Consider the following 11,609-nt stretch of genomic DNA (forward strand, 5'->3'; position numbering starts at 1 on the left):
CATTGTGCATTGGAAGGCACAAAGTAAGCAGACGGGAGGAGAAGTCAGGATAGTGCACAAGGGTATAGAAGGAAGCGGCTGAAGAAAAGAGAAGTGGAAACAGACAGCAAACTAGGCTGGAGAGAGACCTGAGACAAAGAGATCTGAATTATACGAGAGCCGACCAGGGGAAACACAAATTATGCAGTCAAGTTTCCCACATTTGGGGAAATCGCAGGAGCAGCACACCCAGAGTACAATGGGTGAGCCTTGCCCTGGGAGAAGCACCTTCATGATCATAGTATCTCACCTGGCAGGTAAGTAGGAGTTGGTCTAGAGCTGGGGAGGGTTGCTGCTCGGGTACCCCCCTGTAAAGTGAAGGAGATCCAACTGAGGCAGCACAAGGGAACTCTCGAAAGAAGAACAAGGCTAAAGGAAAATCTGAGACAAAGAAATCTGACTTTTACCAGAGCTGACCAGAAGAAATCACAAACACAGCCTCCCACTACCACAAATAATGCAGTCAAGTTTCCCACATTTGGGGAAATCACAGGGGTCAGCATACCCAAAATGCAATGAATGAACCTCACCCTGGGAGAAAAATCTTCATGACCATGGTATCTCCTATGCAAAATAAGTATGATTTGGAATAGGGCTGGGGAGGGCCGCTGCTCATGCACATCTCTATCAAGTAAAGGAGATTCAACTGAGGCAGCACAAGGGAACTCTCATCTGGGGACAACAACTGCAGGGAGAACATATATTTTCAGATGAACATGGGAGGGCAGAAGGCTGCCTAATACTGAAGCACCCCCAAACAACAAACCAAATGCAACAACTAGTGCAAGCATTCCTGGGGGAAGGCCTGCCGCAGATGGATTTGCATATGGTGATGTCATCCAAGCAGTGGGTCAAAGTTGGCTTCAACCCTCGTCTGCATATGAAAAGAGAAAAGGGGCGTGCAGGGCATGGTGGCCTTTTGCGGCGCTTGGCTGACCCCTAGTTTGCATTAAACACCTCCAACCTCCTTTGGTGTGGGGCTCATGTTCAAAGTTCAAAACAGGGTACAACTTGCACGGGTTAATGCTTGCATTGGTTAACTTATTAACATTATCCTTAACATTTATACAGTTGCTAAGTGCCTATTAGTCAAAAGGTTGGTGGTTCAATCCCACCCAGGGACGTAATTGACCTTGTGATCAGATTTTGGTGATATTTAAGTAGACAAGTCAAAATTGCAAACCCCCTCTTATGGTGTAGGGTACCTGGCCTTCTCTGATGTAATCAGAGTTAGATTTGATTAAGTGATTTTATAAAAAATCAGCTAGGAAGCACAATTTAGCAGTGGGTTGCAGAGAAAAAGAAAAATGCTGGCAGAAAAATCCAATTGAGTGATTAAACAGCTCTTCATTTTCTGGCTTTATTTTTATGATAACAAATTTGTTCTCTGAAAAGTGTCCACAAAGCCAAGTATCTGATTAACATCTTTGTAGGGATGGTTTTTCACCTATTACTAAATTAAACTTGCTTCATTGGAAAGGCAGCAAGATGCATCCTCATTTCAATATCTATGGAAATAATACAGGTTGACACCAGGAAACATTAACGCCACTGCATCTTTGCTGTTTTCTCATGTGGAAGTCTGTTTAATGTGAAAACAAGGTGATATCTAATTAGCACACAGGTAAGGAATTAAGAAAATCTTTATTTAAGGGTGAAGATGTTTCTCACAAAATCGTTGCCCCAATGCATCATTGAAATTCAAGCTGGAAAGATGATTTTAATATATCACTTGTACATTTTGTATTGCTCTTCTGGTGACAATGTAGTTTGTTTTTGTCAATTACCATTTTAATAATCGGGTAAAGAAAATTAATTGGATTTTTGAAAGAAAACAATACTGTCAATATACTATTAAAACAAATTAAAATGGTAAAAGTTATTGTACTTTAAGTAAAAATAAAAGAGCAAAAATATCAATCCCAGTTTTGGATTACTTTAATTAACAAAAAAAATGCATATAGCAGAGGATAGTTTCAATCTGCCTACCTCTGGGTTATGGACCCAGCATGCTTCCATTACAGTACTCTGCTGCACATGTAAGTGCAAGAGATCCTGAAGCACTCACTCATCATGGGAAAGTACCAATGTGTTTCTTCATTGGTTGATGGAAGAAACATCTTACAAAAACTCTCCACATTATTGACTTTTTAAAATGTTTCTAGGAATCGTTCTAGATGAATGCTTATTAGCCTTTGTCAGTATATAGTTTTGCAAAGTGTCGCTGTGGCGCAATCAGTTAGTGTGTAAGGCTATTAACCAAAAGGTTGGTGGTTCAATCCCACCCAGGGACTTAATTGACCTTGTTATCAGATTTTGGTGATCTTTAAGTAGACAAGTCAAAATTTCAAACCCCCTGTTATGGTGTAGGGTACCTGGCCTTCTCTGATGTAATCAGAGTTAGATTTGATTCAGTGATTTTATAAAAACAGCTAGGAAGCACAATTTAGCAGTGGGTTGCAGAGAAAAAGAAATATGCTGGCAGAAAAATCCAATTGAGTGATTAAACAGCTCTTCATTTTCTGGCTTTATTTTTATGCTAACTAATTTGTTCTCTGAAAAGTGTCCACAAAGCCAAGTATCTGATTAACATATTTGTAGTGATGGTTTTTCACCTATTACTAAATTAAACTTGCTTCATTGGAAAGGCAGCAAGATGCATCCTCATTTCAATATCTACTGAAATAATACAGGTTGACACCAGGAAACATTAACGCCACTGCATCCTTGCTGCTTTCTCATGTGGAAGTCTGTTTAATGTGAAAACAAGGTGATATCTAATTAGCACACAGGTAAGGAATTAAGAAAATCTTTATTTAAGGGTGAAGATGTTTCTCACAAAATCGTTGCCCCAATGCATCATTGAAATTCAAGCTGGAAAGATGATTTTAATATATCACTTGTACATTTTGTATTGCTCTTCTGGTGACAATGTAGTTTGTTTTTGTCAATTACCATTTTAATAATCGGGTAAAGAAAATTAATTGGATTTTTGAAAGAAAACAATACTGTCAATATACTATTAAAACAAATTAAAATGGTAAAAGTTATTGTACTTTAAGTAAAAATAAAAGCTAAAATATCAATCCCAGTTTTGGATTACTTTAATGAACAAAAAAAAAATGCATATAGCAAAGGATAGTTTCAATCTGCCTACCTCTGGGTTATGGGCCCAGCATGCTTCCAGTGCAGTACTCTGCTGCACATGTAAGTGCAAGAGATCCTGAAGCACTCACTCATCATGCGAAAGTACCAATGTGTTTCTTCATTGGTTGCTGGAAGAAACATCTTACAAAAACTCTCCAGATTATTGACTTTTTAAAGTTTTTCTAGGAAACCTGCGACCCTCCAGCTGCTGTGGAACTACATATCCCAGCATGCCCTGCCTCAGTTTTAGCATACCTTAATAGCAAAACTGTGGCAGGGCATGCTGGGATGTGTAGTTTCACAGCAGCTGGAGGGCCACAGGATGAAGACCCATGTGCTAGAACCAAACCGCAGGTACATTGAATGCTAGCAAGCTGAATGTTTAAATCCTTTTTGTTCCGCAGCATTCCAATGCGGAAGATTCCATGGAACCAGAGATTATTCCATTGAGAAGGACATGCTGCCTGGATGACTGCACTGTGCAAATTAAATCACGGAGCCAGTTGGCTTGTGGGTGGCTCTGGTGACTGGGTGGTTGGGTGGGCGGTGTGTCGGAGGTGGAGCACATGCAAATGAATGTGTATCATCCAGCTAGTGAGAGAGAAAACTCATGCAGGAGTGTGCCTGCTTGTCAGTGAGTTATGCACCTTGCCAGACGTCAAATCTACATGGAGCAACTGGAGGGGACAAGAGCAGGTTTGGAAAATATACACAGAAGAGCATATATGCTGGCGCATTCTCCATGATTGTGTCAGCTTATGTTTTGGTGCACTGCACTTTCCTCCACTAAGTTTTAGCCATTTTGTTTAAACGCAAGTGTAGTTGCTTCTCGCTCTTTTGGCTGTGATATTGTATTGTGGTTGAAGAGTCTGCTGGAGGGATTGTTTTCTTCATTGGCGAGAGACTGAAGATATTCCAGGATGGAAGGCTTGGGAACACTATCCGTTTTTCAGTTGTGGAAGAGTTGAAAGACCGGATTGGACTACATTCTATAGTAAAGGGTATCTTTGTATTTATTAATCCTCCCTTTATATGTGTCTGTCTTTTAATAAAGCTTTGGGCTTGTGATTCCGTCACCCTCTTACACTCCACACCCATAGCCTTATTAACTATTGTATTGTTTAAATGTATAGTGCAGTTCATGATTTATAGTGTAGGCTGACCTGTACTGTAGTTCTTGAACTGTACTATACCGACAGCATTTGTATTGTGTTTTGGCTGTGCTGCAACACAGTACTTATGTGTGTAATGTTTATGTATGTTTTTTTGCTTCTTTATGTCAATAAAGACTGCTTTTTCAATCCAATATCTGAAAACAATCAATGTTTATCTTTGATGGCAATAGAAGTGGTATGATATTTGCTGCTTTTGAAAGGCAATATCTGATATGTCCCCTATCTGGGAACCATATATTAAATGGCTTTTCAGAAAAGGGAGATGGGAGAAGAGCTTTCAGTACTTGTAGGACCGATGCACATTTCCTATTCTAGCCTCCAAAAACAGATTCAGTTGCATTTTCCAGCGTGTTTTGGATGCGCCTTTGCAAATGTCTTACATCGACAAACTTATTTAGTACTATTTTGCAAATAGGGTTACATTGTTGCAACATTGTGTTCCCTAATTGCTTGATTTTTTAAATGCAACAATTGATAAAAACACCTGATAACTGCTCTGCGGAGTCTTATTTTGTGTCTACTTCTTATCTACATTTAATTCCGTACCTCTAATCAAGGCATTTTTAAATGCTGGCGGCTGCCAGGACGTGAGGCCTACCTAGACTTTAGATCTGAATTTGAATGTACTTGTGAACTAACTTAATTTCCTACTTCTAAATTCATTCCTAAATTCACTACTTACATGAATCCTGTAGTTGGGCATTTTGGGACTTCGATTGTGGGCATTGTTTTGTGTCCAGACCAGCAGCAGGTGGTGTGCATTTGCTGGAAAGGCATCGAAGACCTCCGATATGCTGCATCTCCTGATGTGTGTCTCCCTCAAGTGGCTGTCAGCAAATGCCTGCTAGACACCCCATTCCAAGCTGATTGTGACATCACGGAACATGCATCATAGAACAGGCATGCTAAAACATGGGTCTTCAACCTGCGACCCTCCAGCTGCTATGGAACTACACATCCCAGCATGCCCTGCCTCAGTTTTAGCATACCTTATAGCAAAACTGTGGCAGGGCGTGCTGGGATGTGTAGTTTCACAGCAGCTGGAGGGCCACAGGATGAAGACCCATGTGCTAGAGCCAAGCCGCAGGTACATTGAATGCTAGCAAGCTGAATATTTAAATCCTTTTTGTTCCGCAGCATTCCAATGCGGAAGATTCCATGGAACCAGAGATCCTTCCATTGAGAAGGACATGCTGCCTGGATGACTACACTGTGCAAATTAAATCACGGAGCCAGTTGGTTTGTGGGTGGCTCTGGTGACTGGGTGGTTGGGTGGGTGGTGTGTCGGAGGTGGAGCACATGCAAATGATTGTGTATCATCCAGCTAGTGAGAGTGAAAACTCATGCAGGAGTGTGCCTGCTTGTCAGTGGGTTATGCACCTTGCCAGACGTTAAATCTACATAGAGCAGCTGGAGGGGACAAGAGCATGTTTGCAAAATATAGATAGAAGAGCATATATGCTGGCGCATTCTCCATGATTGTGTCAGCTTATGTTTTGGTGCACTGCACTTTCCTCCACTAAGTTTTAGCCATTTTTGTTAAGCTCAAGTGTAGTTGCTTCTCGGCCTTTTGGCTGTGATCTTGTATTGTGGTTGAAGGGTCTGCTGGAGGGAGGGATTGCTTTCTTCATTGGCGAAAGACCAAAGATATTCCAGGATGGAAGGCTTGGGAACACTATCTGTTTTTCAGTTGTGGAAGAGCACAGAGGTCGGATTGGACTACATTCTATAGTAAAGGATGTCTTTCTATTTATTAAACCTCCCCTTATATGTGTCAGTCTTTCAATAAAGCTTCGGGCTTGTGATTCCCTCACCCTCTTACACTCCACACCCATAGCCTTATTAACTGTTGTATTATTGTACAGTTTAAATGTATAGTGCAGTTCATGATTTATAGTGTAGGCTGGCCTGTGCTGTAGTTCTTGAACTGTACTATACCATCAGCATTTCTATTGTGTTTTGGCTGTGCCGCAACGCGGTACTTATGTGTGTAATGTTTATGTATGTTTTTTTGCTTCTTTATGTGCATCGGTCCTACAAGTAATGAAAGCTCTTCTCCCATCTCCCTTTTCTGAAAAGCCATTTAATATATGGTTCCCAGATAGGGGACATATCAGATATTGGATTTCAAAAGCATCAAATATCATACCACTTTTATTGCCATCAAAGATAAACATTGATTGTTTTCAGATATTGGCTTGAAAAAGCAGTCTTTATTGACATAAAAAAAAACATACATAAACATTGCACACATAAATACAGTGTTGCAGCACAGCCAAAACACAATACAAATGCTGACGGTATAGTACAGTTCAAGAACTACAGCACAGGCCAGTCTACACTATAAATCATGAACTGCACTATACATTTAAAGTATACAATAATACAACAGTTAATAAGGCTATGGGTGTGGAGTGTAAGAGGGTGAGGGATTCACAAAACCGAAGCTTTATTGTAACACAGACACATATAAGGGGAGGGTCAATAAATAGAAAGATATCCTTTACTATAGAATGTAGTCCAATCCGACCTCTGTGCTCTTCCACAACTGAAAAACAGATAGTGTTCCCAAGCCTTCCATCCTGGAATATCTTTGATCTTTCGCCAATGAAGAAAACAATCCCTCCCTCCAGCAGACCCTTCAACCACGATACAAGATCACAGCCAAAAGGCCGAGAAGCAACTACACTTGAGCTTAACAAAAATGGCTAAAACTTAGTGGAGGAAAGTGCAGTGCACCAAAACATAAGCTGACACAATCATGGAGAATGCGCCAGCATATATGCTCTTCTATCTATATTTTGCAAACCTGCTCTTGTCCCCTCCAGCTGCTCTATGTAGATTTAACGTCTGGCAAGGTGCATAACCCACTGACAAGCAGGAACACTCCTGCATGAGTTTTCTCTCTCACTAGCTGGATGATACACAATCATTTGCATGCGCTCCACTTCCGACACACCACCCACCCAACCACCCAGTCACCAGAGCCACCCACAAGCCAACTGGCTCCGTGATTTAATTTGCACAGTGTAGTCATCCAGGCAGCATGTCCTTCTCAATGGAAGGATCTCTGGTTCCATGGAATCTTCCGCAATGGAATGCTGCGGAACAAAAAGGATTTAAATATTCAGCTTGCTAGCATTCAATGTACCTGCGGCTTGGCTCTAGCACATGGGTCTTCATCTTGTTGCATTTGGTTTGTTGTTTGGGGGTGCTTCAGTATTAGGCAGCCTTCTGCCCTCCCATGTTCATCTGAAAATATGTGTTCTCCCTGCAGTTGTTGTCCCCAGATGAGAGTTCCCTTGTGCTGCCTCAGTTGAATCTCCTTTACTTGACAGAGATGTGCCTGAGCAGCGGCCCTCCCCAGCCCTATCCCAAATCATACTTATTTTGCATAGGAGATAACATGGTCATGAAGATTGTTCTCCGAGGGTTAGGTTCATTCATTGCATTCTGGGTATGCTGACCTCTGTGATTTCCCCAAATGTGGGAAACTCAACTGCATTATTTGTGGTAGTGGGGGACTGTGTTTGTGCTTTCCTCTGGTCAGCTCTGGTAAAAGTCAGATTTCTTTGTCTCAGATCTTCCTCTAGCCTTGTTCTTCTTTCAAGAGTTCCCTTGTGCTGCCTCAGTTGGATCTCCTTCACTTGACAGGGGGGTGCCCGAGCAGCGACCCTCCCCAGCTCTAGCCCAACTCCTACTTACCTGCCAGGTTAGATACTATGATCATGAAGTTGCTTCTCCCAGGGCAAGGCTCACCCATTGCACTCTGGGTGTGCTGCCCCTGCGATTTCCCCAAATGTGGGAAACTTGACTGCATAATTTGTGTTTCCCCTAGTCGGCTCTCATATAATTCAGATCTCTTTGTCTCAGGTCTCTCTCCAGCCTAGTTTGCTGTCTGTTTCCACTTCTTTTTTCTTGAGCCCCTCCCTTCTACACCCTTGTGCACTATCCTGACTTCTCCTCCTGTCTGCTTACTTTGTGCCTTCCGATGCACAATGCAAACTACAGGTAGTGCTGCAGGGCCCACACCCTTTTACTTGCCTTACAGAGCAGCTCTGGAGCTGTTACAGTGCCAAGCTGCTGAAAGAAATCAGCTTGAATGCTTCAGGGGCTGGGGCATGGCCAACATGAGCCCCACACCGAAGGAGGGTGGGGGTGTTTAATGCGAACTAAGGGTCATCCAAGCGCCGCAAAAGGCCGCCATGCCCTGCATACCCCTTTTCTCTTTTCATATGCAGATGAGGGTTCCAGCCAACTTTGGCCCACTGCTTGGATGACATCACTGTATGCAAATCCGTCTTCTGCAGACCTTCCCCCAGGAATGCTTGAACTAGTTGTTGCATTTGGTTTGTTGTTTGGGGGTGCTTCAGTATTAGGCAGCCTTCTGCCCTCCCATGTTCATCTGAAAATATGTGTTCTCCCGGCAGTTGTTGTCCCCAGATGAGAGTTCCTTTGTGCTGCCTCAGTTGAATCTCCTTTACTTGACAGAGATGTGCCTGAGCAGCGGCCCTCCCCAGCCCTTTCCCAAATCATACTTATTTTGCATAGGAGATACCATGGTCATAAAGATTGTTCTCCCAGGGTGAGGTTCATTCATTGCATTCTGGGTATGCTGACCCCTGTGATTTCCCCAAATGTGGGAAACTCAACTGCATTATTTGTGGTAGTGGGGGACTGTGTTTGTGTTTTCCTCTGGTCAGCTCTGGTAAAAGTCAGATTTCTTTGTCTCAGATCTTCCTCTAGCCTTGTTCTTCTTTCGAGAGTTCCATTGTGCTGCCTCAGTTTGATCTCCTTCACTTGACAGGGGGGTACCCAAGCAGCGACCCTCCCCAGCTCTAGCCCAACTCCTACATACCTGCCAGGTGAGATACTATGATCATGAAGGTGCTTCTCCCAGGGCAAGGCTCACCCATTGCACTCTGGGTGTGCTGCTCCTGCGATTTCCCCAAATGTGGGAAACTTGACTGCATAATTTGTGTTTCCCCTGGTCGGCTCTCGTATAATTCAGATCTCTTTGTCTCAGGTCTCTCTCCAGCCTAGTTTGCTGTCTGTTTCCACTTCTCTTTTCTTGAGCCGCTGCCTTCTATGCCCTTGTGCACTCTCCTGACTTCTCCTGTCTACTTACTTTGTGCCTTCCAACGCACAATGCAAACTACAGGTAGTGCTGCAGGGCCCACACCCTTTTACTTGCCTTTCAGAGCAGCTCTGGAGCTGTTACAGTGCCCAGCTGCTGCAAGAAATCAGCTTGAATGCTTCAGGGGCTGGGGCATAGCCAACATGAGCCCCACACCGACGGAGGGTGGAGGTGTTTAATGCGAACTAAGGGTCATCCAAGCGCCGCAAAAGGCCGCCATGCCCTGCATACCCCTTTTCTCTTTTCATATGCAGATGAGGGTTCCAGCCAACTTTGGCCCACTGCTTGGATGACATCACCGTATGCAAATCCGTCTTCTGCAGACCTTTTCCCAGGAATGCTTGTACTAGTTGTTGCATTTGGTTTGTTGTTTGGGGGTGCTTCAGTATTAGGCAGCCTTCTGCTCTCCCATGTTCATCTGAAAATATGTCTTCTACCTGCAGTTGTTGTCCCCAGATGAGAGTTCCCTTGTGCTGCCTCAGTTGAATCTCCTTTACTTGACAGAGATGTGCCTGAGCAGCGGCCCTCCCCAGCCCTATCCCAAATCATACTTATTTTGCATAGGAGATACCATTGTCATGAAGATTGTTCTCCCAGGGTGAGGTTCATTCATTGCATTCTGGGTATGCTGACCCCTGTGATTTCCCCAAATGTGGGAAACTCGACTGCATTATTTGTGGTAGTGGGGGACTGTGTTTGTGCTTTCCTCTGGTCAGCTCTGGTAAAAGTCAGATTTCTTTGTCTCAGATCTTCCTCTAGCCTTGTTCTTTTTTCGAGAGTTTCCTTGTGCTGCCTCAGTTGGAGCTCCTTCACTTGACAGGGGGGTGCCCGAACAGCGACCCTCCCCAGCTCTAGCCCAACTCCTACTTACCTGCCAGGTGAGATACTATGATCAGGAAGGTGCTTCTCCCAGGGCAAGGCTCACCCAATGCACTCTGGGTGTGCTGCTCCTACGATTTCCCCAAATGTGGGACACTTGATTACATAATTTGTGTTTCCTCTGGTCGGCTCTCGTATAATTCAGATCTCTTTGTCTCAGGTCTCTCTCCAGCCTAGTTTGCTGTCTGTTTCCACTTCTCTTTTCTTGAGCCGCTCCCTTCTATGCCCTTGTGCACTATCCTGACTTCTCCCGTCTGCTTACTTTGTGCCTTCCAAAGCACAATGCAAACTACAGGTAGTGCTGCAGGGCCCACACCCTTTTACTTGCTTTACAGAGCAGCTCTGGAGCTGTTACAGTGCCCAGCTGCTGCAAGAAATCAGCTTGAATGCTTCAGGGGCTGGGGCATAGCCAACATGAGCCCCACACCGAAGGAAGGTGGAGGTGTTTAATGCGAACTAGGGGTCATCCAAGCGCCGCAAAAGGCCGCCATGCCCTGCACACCCCATTTTTATTTTCATATGCAGACGAGGGTTGAAGCCAACTTTGACCCACTGCTTGGATGACATCACCATATGCAAATCCATCTGCTGCAGGCCTTCCCCCAGGAATGCTTGCACTAGTAGTTGCATTTGGTTTGTTGTTTGGGGGTGCTTCAGTATTAGGCAGCCTTCTGCCCTCCCATGTTCATCTGAAAATATGTGTTCTCCCTGCAGTTGTTGTCCCCAGATGAGAGTTCCCTTGTGTTGCCTCAGTTGAATCTCCTTTACTTGACAGAGATGTGCCTGAGCAGCGGCCCTCCCCAGCCCTATCCCAAATCATACTTATTTTGCATAGGAGATACCATGGTCATGAAGATTGTTCTCCCAGGGTGAGGTTCATTCATTGCACTCTGGGTATGCTGACCCCTGTGATTTCCCCAAATGTGGGAAACTCGACTGCATTATTTGTGGTAGTGGGGGACTGTGTTTGTGCTTTCCTCTGGTCAGCTCTGGTAAAAGTCAGATTTCTTTGTCTCAGATCTTCCTCTAGCCTTGTTCTTCTTTCGAGAGTTCCCTTGTGCTGCCTCAGTTGGATCTCCTTCACTTGACAGGGGGTGCCCGAGCAGCAATCCTCCACAGCTCTAGCCCAACTCCTACTTACCTGCCAGGTGAGATACTATGATCTTCACTGTTAGGGCAATCAGGATGTGGAATTCCCTGCCAGGGAAGGTGGTAATGGCGGACTCTGTAAT

General features: G+C 44.1%; 8 non-coding genes and 1 pseudogene across 8 annotated transcripts; 7 read left to right on the forward strand and 2 right to left on the reverse strand.

Moving 5' to 3' along the window:
- Positions 1-141: 141 nt before the first annotated feature.
- LOC135048065 (U1 spliceosomal RNA) lies at positions 142-304 on the reverse strand. The gene has a single exon (XR_010240014.1). It is a non-coding gene; the product is annotated as a U1 spliceosomal RNA (small nuclear RNA).
- Positions 305-456: 152 nt separating this feature from the next.
- LOC135048154 (U1 spliceosomal RNA) lies at positions 457-620 on the reverse strand. Its single transcript, XR_010240093.1, has one exon. It is a non-coding gene; the product is annotated as a U1 spliceosomal RNA (small nuclear RNA).
- A 7,122-nt stretch (positions 621-7,742) lies between these two features.
- LOC135048148 (U1 spliceosomal RNA) lies at positions 7,743-7,906 on the forward strand. The gene has a single exon (XR_010240087.1). It is a non-coding gene; the product is annotated as a U1 spliceosomal RNA (small nuclear RNA).
- Positions 7,907-8,058: 152 nt separating this feature from the next.
- On the forward strand, positions 8,059-8,193 carry LOC135048096 (U1 spliceosomal RNA; annotated as a pseudogene).
- A 702-nt stretch (positions 8,194-8,895) lies between these two features.
- Positions 8,896-9,059, forward strand: LOC135048130 (U1 spliceosomal RNA). Its single transcript, XR_010240069.1, has one exon. It is a non-coding gene; the product is annotated as a U1 spliceosomal RNA (small nuclear RNA).
- A 152-nt stretch (positions 9,060-9,211) lies between these two features.
- Positions 9,212-9,374, forward strand: LOC135048071 (U1 spliceosomal RNA). Its single transcript, XR_010240019.1, has one exon. It is a non-coding gene; the product is annotated as a U1 spliceosomal RNA (small nuclear RNA).
- A 671-nt stretch (positions 9,375-10,045) lies between these two features.
- Positions 10,046-10,209, forward strand: LOC135048133 (U1 spliceosomal RNA). Its single transcript, XR_010240072.1, has one exon. It is a non-coding gene; the product is annotated as a U1 spliceosomal RNA (small nuclear RNA).
- A 152-nt stretch (positions 10,210-10,361) lies between these two features.
- LOC135048098 (U1 spliceosomal RNA) lies at positions 10,362-10,524 on the forward strand. The gene has a single exon (XR_010240038.1). It is a non-coding gene; the product is annotated as a U1 spliceosomal RNA (small nuclear RNA).
- Positions 10,525-11,195: 671 nt separating this feature from the next.
- Positions 11,196-11,359, forward strand: LOC135048138 (U1 spliceosomal RNA). Its single transcript, XR_010240077.1, has one exon. It is a non-coding gene; the product is annotated as a U1 spliceosomal RNA (small nuclear RNA).
- The last annotated feature ends 250 nt before the right edge of the window (positions 11,360-11,609 follow it).

Source organism: Pseudophryne corroboree, unplaced genomic scaffold, assembly GCF_028390025.1.
Source record: "Pseudophryne corroboree isolate aPseCor3 unplaced genomic scaffold, aPseCor3.hap2 scaffold_945, whole genome shotgun sequence".
NCBI classification, from domain to species: domain Eukaryota; kingdom Metazoa; phylum Chordata; class Amphibia; order Anura; family Myobatrachidae; genus Pseudophryne; species Pseudophryne corroboree.